Genomic DNA, 18,853 nt, shown 5'->3' on the forward strand with positions numbered 1-18,853 from the left:
CAATGTTACCGCTTGAAGACACGATTCATTTAGTTCTACATCTCCAGGCCTGTATCAGGGTACACGGGAGACCTGTAAAGTGTGAAGAGAAAAAAGAGCGGAATATAACAAAGCTCTTGTTCCCCAATGTTAGCGCTTGAAGACAGGATTCACTTAGTTCCACATCTCCAGGACTGTATCAGGGTCCACGGGAGACCTTTAATATGACAAGAGAAAAGAGAGGGGACGATAACAAAGCTCTTGTTCTCCAATGTTAGCCCTTGAAGACACGATTCACTTACTTCCACATCTCCAGGACTGTATCAAGGTTCACGGGAGACCTGTAAAGTGAGAAGAGAAAAGAGAGCGGAAGATAACAAAGCTCTTGTTCCCGAATGTTATCACTTGAAGACACGATTCATTTAGTTCCACATCTCCAGGAATGTATCAGGATCCACGAGAGACCTGTAAACTGAGAAGAGAAAAGAGAGCAGAAGATAACAAAGCTCTTGTTCCCGAATGTTAGCGTCTGAAGATACGATTCTTTAGTTCCACATCTCCAGTACTGTATCAGGGTCCACGGGAGACCTGTAAAGTGAGAAGAGAAAAGAGAGCGGAAGATAACAAAGCTCTTGTTCCCCAATGTGAGCGCTTGAAGACACTATTCATTTAGTTCCTCATCTCCAGGACTGTATCAGGTTGTACGGCAGACCTGTAGAGTGAGAAGAGAAAAGAGAGCGGAAGATAACAAAGCTATTGTTCCCCAATGTTAGCGCCTGAATACACGATTCACTTAGTTCCACATCTCCAGGACTGTATCAGACTCCACAGGAGACCTGTAATGTGATAAGAGAAAAGAGAGGGTACGATAACAAAGCTCTTGTTCCCCAATGTTAGCCCTTGAAAACACGATTCACTTAGTTCCACATCTCCAGGACTGTATCAGGGTCCACGGGAGACCTGTAAAGTGAAATGAGAAAAGAGACCGTAAGATAAAAAAGCTCTTGTTCTCCAATATTAGCGCTTGTAGACACGATTCATATAGTTCCACATCTCCAGGACTGTATCAGGGTGCACGGGAGACCTGTAAAGTGAGAAGAGGAAAGAGAGCAGAAGATAACAAAGCTCTTGTTCCCCAATGTTAGCGCTTGAGGACACTATTCATTTAGTTCCACATCTCCAGGACTGTATCAGGGTGTACAGCAGACCTGTAAATTGAGAAGAGAAAAGAGAGCAGAAGATAACAAAGCTCTTGTTCCCCAATGTTAGCGCTTGAAGACATGATTCATTTAGTTCCACTTCTCCAGGACTGTATCAGGGTCCACGGGAGACCTGTTAAATGAGATGGGAAAAGAGAGCGGAAGATAACAAAGCTCTTGTTTCCCAATGTTAGCGCTTGAACACACGATTTACTCAGTTCCACATCTCCAGGACTGTATCAGGGTCAACGGGAGACCTGTAATTTGAGAAGAGAAAAGAGAAGGGACAATAACAAAGCTCTTGTTCCCCAATGTTAGCGCTTGAAGACACGATTCATTTAGATCCACATCTGCAGGACTCCATCAGGGTCCATGGGAGACCTGTAAAGTGAGAAGACAAAAGAGAGCAGAGATAACAAAGCTCTTGTTCCCCAATGTTAGCGCTTGAAGACACGATTCACTTAGTTCCACATCTCCAGGACTGTATAAGGATCCATGGGAGACCTGTAATGTGAGAAGAGAAAAGAGAGGGGACGATAACAAAGGCCTTGTTCCCCAATTTTAGTGGTTGAAGGCACTATTCATTTAGTTCCACATCTCCAGTAGTGTATCAGGGTCCACGGGAGACCTGTAATTTGACAAGAGAAAAGACAGGGGACGATAAAAAAGCTCTTGTTCCCCAATATTAGCGCTTGAAGACACGTTGCATTTAGTTCCTCATCTCCAGGGCTGTATCAGGGTTCACGGGAGACCCGTAAAATGAGAAGAGAAAAGAGAGGGGACGATAACAAAGCTCTTGTTCTCCAATGTTAGCCCTTGAAGACACGATTCACTTACTTCCACATCTCCAGGACTGTATCAAGGTCCACGGGAGACCTGTAAACTGAGAAGAGAAAAGAGAGCGGAAGATAACAAAGCTCATGTTCCCCAATGTTATCACTTGAAGACACGATTCATTTAGTTCCACATCTCCAGGAATGTATCAGGATCCACGAGAGACCTCTAAAGTGAGAAGAGAAAAGAGAGCAGAAGATAACAAAGCTCTTGTTCCTGAATATTAGCGCCTGAAGATACGATTCATTAGTTCCACATCTCCAGAACTGTATCAGGGTCCACGGGAGACCTGTAAAGTGAGAAGAGAAAAGAGAGCGGAAGATAACAAAGCTCTTGTTCCCCAATGTGAGCGTTTGAAGACACTATTCATTTGTTCCACATCTCCAGGACTGTATCAGGGTGTACGGGAGACCTGTAAAGTGAGAAGAGAAAAGAGAGCGGAAGATAACAAAGCTCTTGTTCCACAATGTTAGCGCCTGAAGACACGATTCACTTATTTCCACATCTCCAGGACTGTATCAGGGTGTACAGGAGACCTGTAAAATGAGAAGAGAAAAGAGAGCGGAAGATAACAAAGCTCTTGTTCCCCCATGTTATCGCTTGAAGACACGATTCATTTACTTCCACATCTCCAGGACTGTATCAAGGTCCACGGGAGACCTGTAATGTGAGAAGAGAAAAGAGAGTGGAAGATAACAAAGCTCTTGTTCCCCAATGTTAGCGCTTGAAGACACGATTCACTTCGTTCCACATATCCAGGACTATAGCAGGGTTCACGGGAGACCTGTAATGTTAGAAGAGAAAAGAGAGGGGACGATAACAAAGCTCTTGTTCCCCAATGTTAGTGCTTGAAGGCGCTATTCATTTAGTTCCATATCTACAGGACTGTATCACGGTCCACGGGAGATCTGTATTGTGAGAAGAGAAAAGAGAGGGTACAATAACAAAGCTCTTGTTCCCCAATGTTACCGCTTGAAGACACGATTCATTTAGTTCTACATCTCCAGGCCTGTATTAGGGTGCACGGGAGACATGTAAAGTGAGAAGAGAAAAGAGAGCAGAAGATAACAAAGCTCTTGTTCCCCAATGTTAGCGCTTGAAGATACGATTCACTTAGTTCCACATCTCCAGGACTGTATCAGGGTCCCCGGGAGACCTGTAATGTGAGAAGAGAAAACAGAAGGGACGATAACAAAGCTCTTGTTCCCCAATGTTAGCCCTTGAAGACACGATTCACTTACTTCCACATCTCCTGGACTGTATCAAGGTCCACGGGAGACCTGTAAAATGAGAAGAGAAAAGAGAGCAGAAGATAACAACGCTCTTGTCCCCAATGTTATCACTTGAAGACACGATTCATTTAGTTCCACATCTCCAGGAATATATCAGGGTCCACGAGAGACCTGTAAAGTGAGAAGAGAAAAGAGAGCAGAGATAACAAAGCTCTTGTTCCCCAATGTGAGCGCTTGAAGACCCGATTCACTTAGTTCCACATCTCCAGGACTGTATCAGGGTCCACGGGAGACCTGTAATGTGAGAAGAGAAAAGAGAGCGGAAGATAACAAAGCTCTTGTTCCACAATGTTAGCGCCTGAAGACACGATTCACTTATTTCCACATCTCCAGGACTGTATCAGGGTGTACAGGAGACCTGTAAAATGAGAAGAGAAAAGAGAGCGGAAGATAACAAAGCTCTTGTTCCCCCATGTTATCGCTTGAAGACACGATTCATTTACTTCCACATCTCCAGGACTGTATCAAGGTCCACGGGAGACCTGTAATGTGAGAAGAGAAAAGAGAGTGGAAGATAACAAAGCTCTTGTTCCCCAATGTTAGCGCTTGAAGACACGATTCACTTCGTTCCACATATCCAGGACTATAGCAGGGTTCACGGGAGACCTGTAATGTTAGAAGAGAAAAGAGAGGGGACGATAACAAAGCTCTTGTTCCCCAATGTTAGTGCTTGAAGGCGCTATTCATTTAGTTCCATATCTACAGGACTGTATCACGGTCCACGGGAGATCTGTATTGTGAGAACAGAAAAGAGAGGGTACAATAACAAAGCTCTTGTTCCCCAATGTTACCGCTTGAAGACACGATTCATTTAGTTCTACATCTCCAGGCCTGTATTAGGGTGCACGGGAGACATGTAAAGTGAGAAGAGAAAAGAGAGCAGAAGATAACAAAGCTCTTGTTCCCCAATGTTAGCGCTTGAAGATACGATTCACTTAGTTCCACATCTCCAGGACTGTATCAGGGTCCCCGGGAGACCTGTAATGTGAGAAGAGAAAACAGAAGGGACGATAACAAAGCTCTTGTTCCCCAATGTTAGCCCTTGAAGACACGATTCACTTACTTCCACATCTCCTGGACTGTATCAAGGTCCACGGGAGACCTGTAAAATGAGAAGAGAAAAGAGAGCAGAAGATAACAACGCTCTTGTCCCCAATGTTATCACTTGAAGACACGATTCATTTAGTTCCACATCTCCAGGAATGTATCAGGGTCCACGAGAGACCTGTAAAGTGAGAAGAGAAAAGAGAGCAGAGATAACAAAGCTCTTGTTCCCCAATGTTAGCGCTTGAAGACCCGATTCACTTAGTTCCACATCTCCAGGACTGTATCAGGGTCCACGGGAGACCTGTAATGTGAGAAGAGAAAAGAGAGTGGATGAAAACAAAGCTCTTGTTCCCCAATTTTAGAGCTTGAAGACACGATTCACTTAGTTCCACATATCCAGTACTGTATCACGGTCCACCGGAGATCTGTAATGTGAAAAGAGAAAAGAGAGGGTACGATAACAAACCTCTTGTTCCCCAGTTTTAGCGCTTGAATACACGATTCATTTAGTTCCATATCTCCAGGACTGTATCAGGTTCCACGGGAGACCTGTAAAGTGAGAAGAGAAAAGAGAGCGGAAGATAACAAAGCTCTTGTTCCCGAATGTTAGCGCTTCAAGATACGATTCACTTTGTTCCACATCTCCAGGACTGTATCAGAGTCCACGGAGACCTGTAATGTGAGAAGAGAAAAGAGAGAGGACGATAACAAAGCTCTTGTTCCCCAATGTTAGCCCTTTAAGACACGATTCACTTAGTTCCACTTATGCAGGACTGTATCAGGGTCCACGGGAGACCTGTAAAGTGAGATGGGAAAGAGAGCGGAAGATAACAAAGCTCTTGTTTGCCAATGTTAGCGCTTCAAGACACGATTTACTTAGTTCCACATCTCCAGGACTGTATCAGGGTCCACGGGAGACCTGTAAAGTGAGAGGAGAAAAGAGAGCGGAAGATAACAAAGCTCTTTTTCCCCAATGTTAGAGCTTGAAGACACTATTCATTTAGTTCCTCATCTCCAGGACTGTATCAGGGTTCACGGGAGACCTGTAAAGTGAGAAGAGGAAAGAGAGCAGAAGATAACAAAGCTCTTGTTCCCCAATGTTAGCGCTTGAAGACACTATTCATTTAGTTCCACATCTCGAGGACTGTATCAGGGTACACGGGAGACCTGTAAAGTGAGAAGAGAAAAAAAAGCGGAAGATAACAAAGCTCTTGTTCCCCAATGTTAGCATTTGAAGACAGGATTCACTTAGTTCCACATCTCCAGGACTGTATCAGGGTCCATGGGAGACCTATAATGAGACAAGAGAAAAGAGAGGGGACGATAACAAAGCTCTTGTTCTCCAATGTTAGCCCTTGAAGACACGATTCACTTACTTCCACATCTCCAGGACTGTATCAAGGTCCACGGGAGACCTGTAAAGTGAGAAGAGAAAAGAGAGCGGAAGATAACAAAGCTCTTGTTCCCGAATGTTAGCGCCTGAAGATACGATTCATTAGTTCCACATCTCCAGTACTGTATCAGGGTCCACGGGAGACCTGTAAAGTGAGAAGAGAAAAGAGAGCAGAAGATAACAAAGCTCTTGTTCCCCAATGTGAGCGCTTGAAGACACTATTCATTTAGTTCCACATCTCCAGGACTGTATCAGGTTGTACGGGAGACCTGTAAAGTGAGAAGAGAAAAGAGAGCGGAAGATAACAAAGCTCTTGCTCCCCAATGTTAGCGCCTGAAGACACGATTCACTTAGTTCCACATCTCCAGGACTGTATCAGACTCCACGGGAGACCTGTAATGTGACAAGAGAAAAGAGAGTGTACGATAACAAAGCTCTTGTTCCGCAATGTTAGCCCTTGAAGACACGATTCATTTAGTTCCACATCTCCAGGACTGTATCATGGTTCAAGGGAGACATGTAAAGTGAGAAGAGAAAAGAGAGGGGACAATAACAAAGCTCTTGTTTGTTATTTCTTAGAAGTCAATACTGAAGTGGTCTCGGACAGGGAAATGGAAGGAAGAAAATCCGGCAGCAGTTGAAGTTTGACTATTTATTGTGTGTCACTGGGGCCAGTCTTGGCACCTCTGTGGATGTTTCCTCAACTGTTAAGTGTATAGAATAACTTTCTTTTCTTAAAGGTGACAAAAGTATCAAGTGAGATTCTATGGATGAGTAATTCTCAACTCCGCATCTTAAAATAACTTGAGGAATTAAAACCAAAATGTTGATGCCTGGGCTGCATCTCACAGATCCAGATGTAGTTGTCCCCGGGTGGGTCCTCAGCTCTGTAGGTTTTCAAAGCTCCCCAGATCCTGCTAATATGCAGCCAGTGCTGGGAACTACAGGTCTACTGAAGAAGCAGCACTTCTCTAATGACCTTGAACAGGATCACCTGGGGAACCTGCCAAAATGCAGATGCAGATTCAGCAGTATGGGGCCGGAGAGTCTGCATTTCTAACGGGCTCCTAGGTTATGCTAAGCTGTTCCCAAGCATACTCAGGGTACAGCAAAGTACTAAGTAGCCACTAAGCACAATGCAAACAGGCGTCCACCCGCTCCCCAAACTATCAACTTTTAGTGACAGTGGTGTGAGCTTCAGCAAACAACCTTCTTTCCTTCTTTGTAGGATAGTTTTGAGAATAGTGTATCTAACACACTACTATATATAAAATAGATAAACAACAAGGACCTATTGTATAGCGCTGGAAACTATACTCAGTATCTTGTAAAAAACCTATAATGGAAAAGAATCTGAAAAAGAATATACATATATGTTTCCATTATAGGTTATTTTATATATATATATAAATTAACTATACCTCAATTTAAAAAAAAACAGAATAATGTGTACAAGATTTAAAAAACAAGCATAAAAGGGTGGTATGAATAAAAGGGATCACTCCAGTTATCTGTTAAGAGAACATTTATTACAATTACAAGCACTCCCACTTGCTATGGTACCACTGCTCCCCACATTGATTGCAGATTACATAGGTCATCATTTCTTCATCTGGGTTTGAATTCTGCACCCAATCTGGAAGGAAGAGTGTCCCTCTGGCGATGATGGTGACCTGGCAATTGAATTTCTCGCAGCATCAGCACTTTATTCTCTTGGTCGGTGTGCCCTCCACCACTTGGGGCAGGTAATATTCCTGTATGCCAGATTCCGTATAGAAGGCTCTCAACTGCTTCAGTTCGTGGCTGGCCATTTCCATGGCGGTCATTTCGGCAAATTCCCTTGGAGACATGGTCCCAGAGAGCAAGTTTTGCTGCAAGTGAGACTTGTGGGGGGTTTTCAGATTGGCAACTTTGCTTCGGATGCAAGTTTTATATTTTTTGAGGTTCTTGGAGTGAAGGGTTAAAATGTGCTCTTCAATTTCTCGTGCAAAGTTGTGCCACAGATCGGCTCTGGGCTGCTCTGTGGAAGGACTAGTTAGAGCTTCATACAGCAGCTCTGTGCATCTGGCTCTCACGGGCGCTGCAGGATCTGCCTGCTCACTCGCTCTCTCGTCGGGGGATTGAGGGTCACCGGCCCTGAGATGCGCTGCCTTACGCTCCGCTCCACCAGGGCTATTTTCTGGCACGATCCTTTCAACAGCTCCTGCAACATCTTGGGATGCGTGCAGAGAATGACAGCGGGAGCTTCCCCGTATCTCATCCTGATTTGGGTCAGGAGAAAGTCCTTGATTTTCTTCTTTATTTCCACCTGGAGGAAATAGATTAGGCTGCCCCGGGGCTTGCAGCGAGCATCCTTATACAGAGCTTTCCATTCTGACAGCAAACACTTGGCTTCTTTTTCAAAGCCGCCATGGGGCAGTTTTTGAGGACTCTGTACACAGCCCTGACCACACCTGTCTCCTGGAGAGGCTCCGGAGTCACACGCAGAGTTTCTAGCTCAGTGAGGTGGTTGCCCAGATCCTCAAAATTCCTTTTAGACATCAGTTGCTCAATAAGGGAAGCTCTGGCAGCTATCTGCTTCTTGTCAGACATCTTGTTACGGCTGCAAAGAAAAAAGAGGTTTCCATTTTCTCAAACTTGCGTTTGCCAGGCGCAGCTTCCTGATAGGAGCACAGCACTCTGTGCCGGTTACCTATGCAGAGAAAGAGTTTGTAATAAAAATGGGTGCAATGGATTAGAAAATGCAATCTGCCATGTAGTATGGTTTAGCCTCAAAAGTTTGATTCTCAGTAGTTAAAAAAATATATATAGCCCTGTAAATAGCTTCTGCATTAACAGTTGCTTAAAAGAAGCATGCTGAAAGATCCGCTGTAACTTTCCCACCTCTAATTTTACAAATGAATGATCTTTCCAAATCAAGATTAGTCAACTGCTTTTTGTGGAATTTGGTGGTTATGTTGGGGATGAAAACATGCCAGTGTCAGCGTCAATGGGGGAAGGCTGAGGAGGCTGGACTATTCTCCCCCATGTTCAGCTATTTCACTGAACTGCTTGCTGATGTTACAGTCTTGAAGTAGTACTTTTCTGAATATAAAAGCATGAGAAACAGGGCCAAAAGTGGATGCTGTTTAGAAGTCCCAAGGAATCTAAAGAAACGATGAAGTGGCACAGGTTGGGAGGCAGCTGGATCAAGGTCAGATGGGCCGCAAAGTCAACAGGCCACACTGTGCTGACATCTGACTCTCCTGAACAATGGGGTCAAGGTTCCAACTCTGTAGTCCAGAGGATTTATGACTTTGGACTAAGAGGTCCCTAGGCCAGAGTTTGGTTCCATTAACTTTTTTCTTCTTTTTTTTTTTAACTTTTAGGTGTAAAAAGTTGCTTAATCGCTATGTCTGTGTGAATCTCATCCTGGGCAGGCGAATGTTCACTTTATCTAACCAGTCTCTTTTTCTCTCCACATAATGCACATAACCTTGCCTACCAAATACCCTTCGATCTGTATCTGCCCATCTGGTCTAAACATGAACATAAGCATCTTGATGGCAGGGATACCGTCTTTTCAACACTCCATGGACTCTCATTTTATAGCACGTGATATTAAATAAACGATCACCGATCACACATAGGCTAACAACGCTGAAGTGATTACGGAGAGAGTTAATGCAGTCTTCCTAGACACCATCTGACAAGGGCTGTAAAATGTAAGGTCCTTGCAGTCAGCAATTCTACTTTTATAAATTTACTTTAAGGAAATAAGAGATGTGGAAGCTGTTTTTGTAAGAACTTCCTGCAAACTTAGAAGAAACTATGAGGTCCCAAATGGTTAGACTTGCACACAAATGTTCACAGCAGCACTGTTCGTACAGACAAAAAGTGGAAACCACTCAAATGTCTATCAACTGAGGAATGGATAAACAAAACATAGTATATCCATACAATGGGATGTTATTTGTCAATAAAAGGAAACTCTGATACAGACTACAACATGGATGAGCCTTCAAAGCTCTATGTTAAATTAAAGACACAGAAGACCACATACTGTATGATTTCATTTACATGAAATGTCTGGAATAGGCCAATCTATAGAGACAGAAAGTAAATTAGTGGTAGGGCTGGGATGGAAGGAAGGGGGGAACCAGTGGGGTGGAATGAAGAGTGAGTGGCTACTAACGGGTGCAGGGTTTTTCTTGGGGGAGGTGCAAAATCTTCTCTCAAGTGGACTGTGGTGATGGGTGCACAGCCGTGACTACGCTAAAGACCACTGAATTGTACACTTCAGGCAGGTGAACCGCACAGTACGTAAACTGTATCTGAACAAACCTGTTATTTACAACCAGCCTCTAGAGACTTCCTTGGTGGTCCAGCAGTTGGGACTCCGTGCTTCCACTGCAGGGAGCACGGGTTTGATCCCTGGTCAGGGAACTAGGATCCCGCATGCTGCGTGGTAAAAAAAAAATTTTTTTTTAATAATAAAAATGAAAAAACAGCATCTAGGGAATTCCCTGGCAATCCAGTCATTAGGACTCTGTGCTCTCACTGCTGAGGGCCCAGGTTCAATCCCTGGTCAGGGAACTGAGATCCCACAAGCCAGGTGGGGCAGCCAAAAAAAAAAAAATTTTTTTTTAATTAAAAATAAATAAAAAGAAAAAGAAAAACAACATCTAGAGTCTGATCCAAATTTTATTTAAAAATCACATGTGACGAGAAAAGGCCAAAAATAGATACAAAAAATTTCAGACAGAGGCATTTTCTGAAAGGCAAGATTTTAAGTGATTTTTGTTTGTTCTTTTACTCTTTTCTGAATTTCCTCTAATGTGTATGTATTGTTTTCCTAATCAGAGAAGTTATTAGTCTAATACAATTTCATGATAAACCCTATATATTTAAGATATTTGTCCGCTGGAAAATGTCATGGTAAATGGATCATTCCACTTCTACCACTCTCTGAAATCAGGACACCACAAAGGAGCCACCTCACCTCACCTGTGGCTCTGCATTCAGATCAGCTCTCACGATTTCTTCAGAAGTCCAGTGCTGCATCGAAAACAGTTCCATCTCCCCTCAAACTCTATCCCCAAATATGAACAGTTAAGTACCCATGACTACACCTCTGAGGTTCCTAATGGTTTTCCCCACTGCACAGCTCAGATGACCAAGATTCTGGGTCTTGCATTTTTACCACCTGGGCAGTCTTTTTTTTCTCTATTTCTTTTTTAAAGTCAGTTAGCAATAACTCAATGGGCCATTGATTCTGGATCTTAAGTGGCATTTTCTAATTATCGAGAATTGGTACTTCAAGATCATTGTTTTTCCTTTTTGAATTCCACTTTCTTTTTTTGAATGATCAGAATGAAGATTTATTGATTTATTTATTTTTTTATAAATAAAGTTTTATTGGAACATAGCCCTACCCATTTACTTATGTAGTTTTTAAAAAAATTTTCTTGAAGTATAGTTGATTTACAATGTTGTGTTAATTTCTGCTATACAGCAAAGTGATTCGGCTATACATATATATTCTTTTTCATATTCTTTTCCATTATGGTTTATCATGGGATATTGAATATAGTTCCCTGTGCTCTACAGTAGGACCCTGTTGTTTATCCATTCTATATATAATAGTTTGCATCTGCTAACCCCAAACTCCCAATTCACCCCTCCCCAATTGCCCCTGCCCCATGGCAACCACAAGTGTGTTCTCTATGTGAGTCTGTTTCTGTTTTGTAGATATGTTCATTTGTGTCATATTTTAGATTCCACATATAAGTGACATCATACGGTGTTTGTCTTTGTCTGACTTACTTCATTTAGTATGATAATCTCTAGGTCCATCCATGGTGCTGCAAATGGCATTACTTCATTGAATTCCACTTTTAAAGACTGAAGGGGCTTCCCTGCTGGCGCAGTGGTTGAGAATCTGCCTGCCAATGCAGGGGACACGGGTTCGAGCCCTGGTCTGGGAAGATCCCACATGCCGTGGAGCAACTAGGCCTGTCAGCCACAACTACTGAGCCTGTGCGTCTGGAGCCTGTGCCCTGCAACAAGAGAGGCCACGACAGTGAAAGGCCCACACATCACGATGAAGAGTGGCCCCCGCTCGCCACAACTAGAGAAAGCCCTCGCACAGAAACGAAGACCCAACACAGCCAAAAATAAATAAATAAATAAATATAGTTATTAAAAAAAAAAGACTGAAAACAGTAAAAGAGGTCTTCCTAAGATTCAAAGGCTCAGTAAACAAAGAACAGGCAAGACAGCAGAGAAAAATTAAAAATACACATCCTCGATTGCTGAATATTGCTCTCAGCATTGTCTGCCTGAGATCTTGGGATCTGGAAGAAGTCAAGCAGGGGTGTCACAATCATAAGGTCTCAAGCAGCTCAATAAACTTGAGCGCCCCCCCCCCAGCTGTGGGAAAGTTTCCTAACAAGTATTCATCCTACCCGCATCTATACTCATTCTATATGCATCACTACCAAAGAAAGCAAGCAATATTGAAGTTGGCTGGATGTCAGCAAGGTAGTTAATAAGAGACCAGTCTAGAGTGCCCACAACAAGGTCAGGCAATATTTAACTCGGGTCGAATTTCTCAATGAAGGGTCAGAGCTTCAAGGAGATTCTGAAGGGGAATTTAATTGTGGCTTCAGGGCTTCAGGGTGATGGGAGCACTGTTTGTCTTAACAGTAAAACTTTTCCTTTACTCATCGAAATTTACAGAAGTTAATGGATTCATATATAAGCACTCTGCTCTGCATTTCATATGTCCTTTTTTTAAAAAAAATAAATTTATTTATTTATTTTTGGCCGTGTAGGGTCTTCGTTGCTGCGCATGGGCTTTCTCTAGTTGCGGCGAGCGGGGGCTACTCTTCGTTGCAGTGCACAGGCTTCTCATTGCCGTGGCTTCTCTTGTTGCGGAGCATGGGCTCTAGGCACACGGGCTACAGTAGTTGTGGCTCGTGGGCTCTAGAGTGCAGGCTCAGTAGTTGTGGCGCATGGGTTTACTCCGCAGCCTGTGGGATCTTCCCGGACCAGGACTCAAACCCATGTCCCCTGCATTGGCAGGCGGATTCTTAACCACTGCGCCACCAGGGAAGCCCCTTCATATGTCCTTTTATTTACTGTTCCTCCATATTTTTTTGTTTTGAATTGTGGTAAAATACACATACCATATAATTTACCATCTTAACCATTTTTACATGGACGGTTCATTAAGTACATTCACATTGTTGTGCAACTAACTTTCAGAATGCTAGTCGTCTTGCAAAACAAACTTTGCACCCATTAAACAACTCTCCATTTCTTTCTCCACTGCAGCCCCTGGCAACCACCATTCTACTGTCTGTCTCTATGAATCTAACTACTTTAGATGCCTTATATAAGTGGAATCATACAGTATTTGCCTTTTTGTGTTGGGCTTATTTCACATAGCATAATGTCCTCAAGGGTCATCCATGTTGGAGCAGGTGTCAGAATTTCCTTCCTTTTCAAGGCTGAATAATATTCCATTGTATGGACAGAGCACATTTTGTTTATCCATCCGTCCACTGATGGACACTTAGACTGCTTCTACCTTTTGTGAATAATGTTGCTATGAACATGAATGTACAAATATCTCTTTGAGACCCTACTTTCAATTCTTTTGGGTATATACCCAAAAGTGGGATTGCTGGATCAATATGGTCATTCTATTTTTAATTTTTTGAGGAACCACCATACTGTTTCCCATTCTCCTCCATATTTTTAACAGCATTTAAATGCTGTCCAGCTTTCTATTCTCCCTGTGGGACAGTCACGTGGATATAAAGCAATTTATTGCCCTAGGAGGCTACAGTGTGGAAGCACCTGGAATATAAAATTGTGAGATCTGCCACAAAAAGAAAAAGTAGGCTGTGTGTCCAGTTTAGAGTTCTACACAGTTCATTCAATAAATATCTATTATGTATCTCATACACGATAAGTGCTGAGCCTAATGAGCTACTCTCTGCCTTGAAGGAGCTGACAACCCAGCGGAAGGGATACAGACAAGAAGCTGGCCAATTACAAGGACAGACACCGCTACTAAGGGACACACGTAGGAGGAATACAGAAACCAAACCTGGGCTTCCCACCATCTGGCCGGCTCCAATTACTTCTTCTCTGCTTTCACTCTGATTCACGACATTTTGTTAGAGGAATCATCCTCCAGTACAGATCTCAGCAAGAGAGTCCCCCATTTGCCTGCTTAAAGCCCTTCAGAGGCTCCCCTCTGCTCTCAGGATGGAGCCCAAGGTCCCTGGCCAGGTAATGAAAAACCCCGTTCCAGCTTCCACTGTGATCGCGCTGAATCGCTGACAGACACTGCCTACCTCCACCTCCCAGCTCGATGCCTTTGCCCCACTGGCTCCCTGAGCCTGCCTGTCTCTCACCAAGAGTGGGTCTCACTCCTGACTGCCAAGCTGAATCATCTGGAGAAATTAAACAGCAAAAGCAAAAACAGTGCCAGGGCCTCACCCCAGACAGAATGAATTCAAATCTCTGCAGGCAGGCCTGGTATTTTGCAGCTCTCCGGGTGACTGTGAGCTAAACCAGAGCTGCCACCACTGCCCTGTACACACAGGCACAACCCCCCTCCCGCAGCAAGACCAACCCAGCTCTGCTGCCATCAGCCCGAAGACAGCTCCCGTCCTGCTCCCACACTGAACATACACAATCTCTCTGACTTCGCATTTTGCTACAGGAGCCTCATTAAATTAGGAAATATTAAAAACGCTGGCTGTGCACAACTCACCTGAGAACCTTCTCTACAAACCACAACCGGTGACTGCAATGTCCTAAGTGCCATGATGCAGCCAGTCCCGAACAGTCATTCCCACACTTACCTTCTAACAGCAGAAGACAGTGCACATCGAGCAACTCTGTGTGCCGTACACACTCACGCCATCTCCATCCTCACAAAAACCGCGACACAGGTATAGCGCTTAGCTCCATCTTACAGATGAGGAAACCTATTAAGAACATCAAATATTTGCACACTGGTTGTTTTTTCATGGTGCATATCACACTAAAAAAAATTTTGTATTGTCTGCCTTCCCTACAAGACCACAGAAAAACAACGTCTGTTTCATTCACCGATACACACCTGGCAAACACCTGGCCAGGGCTTCCTACGACTCAACAAATACTTTCTCCTCTCTGCTTGTGAGCGTCATCCTTTTCACCACGGACCAGCTTGCTTGTACCCACTTGCGTCTAAGCCCAGTGCCCCTCGGCTTCTTCCACAGGAGCCCAACCTCACCCCAATTCTAGTTCAGAAAATCATTTTAAAATATTCTAGTTCAAAAAAAAGAAAAAAGAAGCATGGTGCCTCCTGTGGGCTAATCAGGTGGGCTCCAGGAGTCAAGCCATTTGGGGATAAGGAGGGTCTAGAAGGTACCGTTGCCAGAAGTAGGGGGTGTCAAGTTTGTTGGGGGGGGGGGAGGGGAATCCAACATCCTAGGATTAATATGAGAATTAAATGAGAGAGCCCTTATAAAGTCCTTAGAACTATGTCACACACACTAAGCCTAACTGACAATTACACAGGGCTACAATGAAAAGGTTTACTTATATCTACCATACCGGGCATTGTTCTAGAGCAGGGTGTCGGCAAACTTTTTCTATAAAAGGCCAGATAGTAAATACTTTGGCCTCTGCAGGCCACGCAGCCTCTGTACGGACTACTCAACTCTGCTGTTTTTGGAGCAGGAAAAGCAGCCACAGACAATACAGAAATGAATGGATATGGCTTTGCTCCCACAGATCTCTTTTTCAAAGACAGGAAGGCTGGATTTGGCTGCAGACCATAGTCTGCTGACCCCTTTCTAGGGCAGTGCTGTCCAAAAGCAATATAATGCAAGCCAAAGATACAGTGTAAAATTTCTAGTGGCCACGTAAAAAAAACATACACAGGTGAAATTAATAACACATTTTATTTAACCCAGTGTATCCCAAATATTGCTGTTCCAACACGTTGATGGATATAAAAAAACTGGGATAGTTTACATTGTCTTCTTCATACTAATTCTCCAAAATTCGCTGTTTTACACTTAATGCACATTTCAATTCGGACTAGGCACATTTCAGGTACTCAACAGCCTTATGTAGCTAGCGGCTACCATACTGGACAACACAGTTCTAGAGCATATGCTAGTACAGATAATGCTGAGATACACACCTATACCCTTAGCTTCTGAATACATATTAAAAACAGTTTATACAGTGCCACCAACAGTAGGCCCTAAATATCTGTTGACTGAATGCATACAAAACCTTGTAAATATTAACTGGCATTATGGATATATGGACAAAGTGCACACATCCGCCCTAAAACCTCATGAAAGATCAAAGAGAAATTTCCAAAAGCTGGTAACGGATGAGCAATAACCTAGATCTGTTTAGATCTTTAGATCTAAGATCTAAAGAGAAATTTTAAATTTCTAGCCGTAACCCACATACATCTCTCCGGCTACACAGGGAGCCCCTTCCTCTGTGGAGAGAAATGATGCCAAATGTTGGTAGGGGCGTCGCAGTTTCTGAAGTCACGCAGTACTGCTCTAGGGCCCTTTCGCCTTATGACGACCGCTAGCAAAGGTGCAGCGAGGGGAAGGGACCTGCACAAGGGTCCACTCCGGCCCGGGTTCGGGTACCAGTGGGTGGGGTGGAGCGACAAGCAAAGCCTGCTGCAAGCCGTCCAAGGGTGACAGCCTGGCACCCAGCACACAGGCAGTGGCGGCCCCGAGAGAGCGGCCCACCCGGGAGATCTCGGCTAGAGGAGAGGTGAGGGCGAGGGCACGTTCCGGTCTACCGGCCCTGGGCACACCGAGAACCTCCCCAAGCAGAGGTGGGCTTCCACTGGGAACAAGGACTCGCCCGAATGCAGTGACAGAGACGCCGGCGAACACAGATAATAGCTCACTGAGAAACACAAGCTAAGCCCAGGAGACCGCGGCATCCAGATAGAACTTCCGGTCCTGGGGCGGGACCACGAAAGCTCAACCAATCCAAGCCCGCAGGCTGGAGAACACTGCCCGGGACCCAGCGCATGCGTGCTAGGGAAATGGCGCCTGCGCAGAGCGATCGGCGGCCAGGAGACCGGGCCTGGGGCCACCCCCCCAGCCCAACCCCCAACCCCCAGCCCACCCCCCCAAGCCCACCCCCCCGCCCACCAACGCCTACCCCCCACCCCGCCCACCCCCGCATCCCCGCCACATACACCCCCATCCCCGCAGCTCCCAGAATGGGGTCCTGCGGTCTGGGGCCGGCGGTCCGCACCGGGCCCTGAATTGAAAGCCGCTAGCCGTACTATTGCTTTTGAGCGTCGAACTGTGTTGAACTACTCTGCAACCTACCCTTTCTGCTTCCAATCAAGACAGCGCTCAGCTAAATGTTGACAAAACTTTGGACAAAACTGTGAATTATCTATCTACTTAACGCAGTAATTAATTCAACAAGTACCTACTGCACCTTTGGCATGCATCAGCTGATATGAAAGTAGAAAACATTCATTAAGTAGCCTTGTGCATCCTGCACTTCCCACCTGTACGCATTCTTTACCTGCAAGGGTCCAATAAAGACAAAGTGTTGGTAGAACTAGAGAAAGTGTCAGCCTTCTTTGCTGACCCCATACTGGAGGGTAACTTGGGGGAAGGTTAAAGGAAGCAGGGTTTTGCTCTGGATTGGATGCTGTCAGGAAGCAGGGTGGTTCTTTGATTGAGCAATGTAATAAACCTTACCTAGGAGGAGGGAAGACAGGACCAAGACTAAAGCTGTAATTAGTAAAGCAGCAGCAGCGACTCCATTTTAAAAACTGTTGAAACATTGCACGTTTATCCTGGATGTAACCTCAGAGACTAGTTTCAAAAGACTATTGCTTCTATCACAAGAACAAAGTGAGACACCTATTAATCTACTTTATTGAACAAGCCGGGCTCTGTAGGGTGTAAGAAAGAAGAAACTTTTAATTTTTTCTCACCATTGCCTTGAAACAAGCTGTGTTGGCTCTCTCCTGCCCCTCGGCTGCTCTAGGGATGGAGCTTGAGGCTTGAGCAAATCCCACAGCTTTTCTTTTCTTTTTCCTTCCAGTTTTACTGAGATATAATTGACGTACAGCACTGTATAAGTTTAAGATGCAAAGTATAATGATTTGACTTACATACATCATGAAATGATGACCACAATAAGTTTAGTGAACATCATCTCATATAAATACAAAATAAAAGAATAAAAATGTTTTCCTTGTGATGAAAACTCTCAGGATTTACTCTTAACAACTTTCATATTTAACATACAGCGGTTGTTAATTATCTTTATAATATTGTACATTACATCCCTATTACTTGTTTATCTTATAACTGGAAGTTTGTATCTTTTGACTACCTTCATCCAGTTCCCCTTCCCCTGCCTCCCCACAGCTTTTCCAGTCACTTTCAGGTATAAAGAAACAATGTTATTTTTAGGCTGTTAAGTCCATTCTAATCTAATATCAGAACTTCTATTACTCAACCAAATCAAAGTGCTGACCCTCGCTCAGCTCGGGTGTGATCTGTAACTCTGCGGCCCAGCAAAGGCAAAGACACGTGGATTAATTTGTTCCCTCTCCTTACTGTACCCTGTCTCTGCTTCCTGCGCTATTTTCTGGTCTCCCAGGGTGAGGGCAGGAGATGGAAGGAGTGGTAACAAGGTCTTATTTGATTAGTATTGTGAATTGAATGGTCCCCCCACCCCCCAAGATAGATATGTCCCCTTCCTAACCCTGGAACCTGTGAATGTGACCTTATTCGAAAAAAAGGGTCTTTGTAGGTATAATTAAGTTAAAGATCTTGAGTAAGATCATCCCGGGTTACCTGGGTGGGCCCTAAACCCAATGACAAGTGTCCTTAGAAGAGACAGAAGAGGAGAAGACACAGAGACAGAGGAGAAGCCATGTGAAGATTAAGGTGGGCATCGGGGTGATGCAGCCACAAGCCAAGGGACTCCTAGAGCCACCAGAAGCTGGAAGAAGCAAGGACGCATTCTCCCCAGAGCTTCTGGGAGGAGCGTGGTCCTGCCAACACTTTGAGGTTGAACTTGTGGCTCCAGAACTGTGAGAG

At 44.3% G+C, this 18,853-nt stretch overlaps 1 pseudogene across 1 annotated transcript; it reads right to left on the reverse strand.

Annotated features, from left to right (window-relative positions):
- Window positions 1-7,279: 7,279 nt before the first annotated feature.
- On the reverse strand, window positions 7,280-16,353 carry LOC309653344 (transcription elongation factor A N-terminal and central domain-containing protein pseudogene; annotated as a pseudogene). The gene is made up of 3 exons (XR_014268797.1): window positions 14,866-16,353; window positions 14,606-14,731; window positions 7,280-8,346 (listed from the first exon to the last, which is right to left on the reverse strand). The product of XR_014268797.1 is annotated as a transcription elongation factor A N-terminal and central domain-containing protein pseudogene (transcript).
- Between the last annotated feature and the right edge of the window lie 2,500 nt (window positions 16,354-18,853).

This window comes from Balaenoptera physalus (genome assembly GCF_965194825.1).
Source record: "Balaenoptera physalus genome assembly, chromosome: Y".
Taxonomy (NCBI): domain Eukaryota; kingdom Metazoa; phylum Chordata; class Mammalia; order Artiodactyla; family Balaenopteridae; genus Balaenoptera; species Balaenoptera physalus.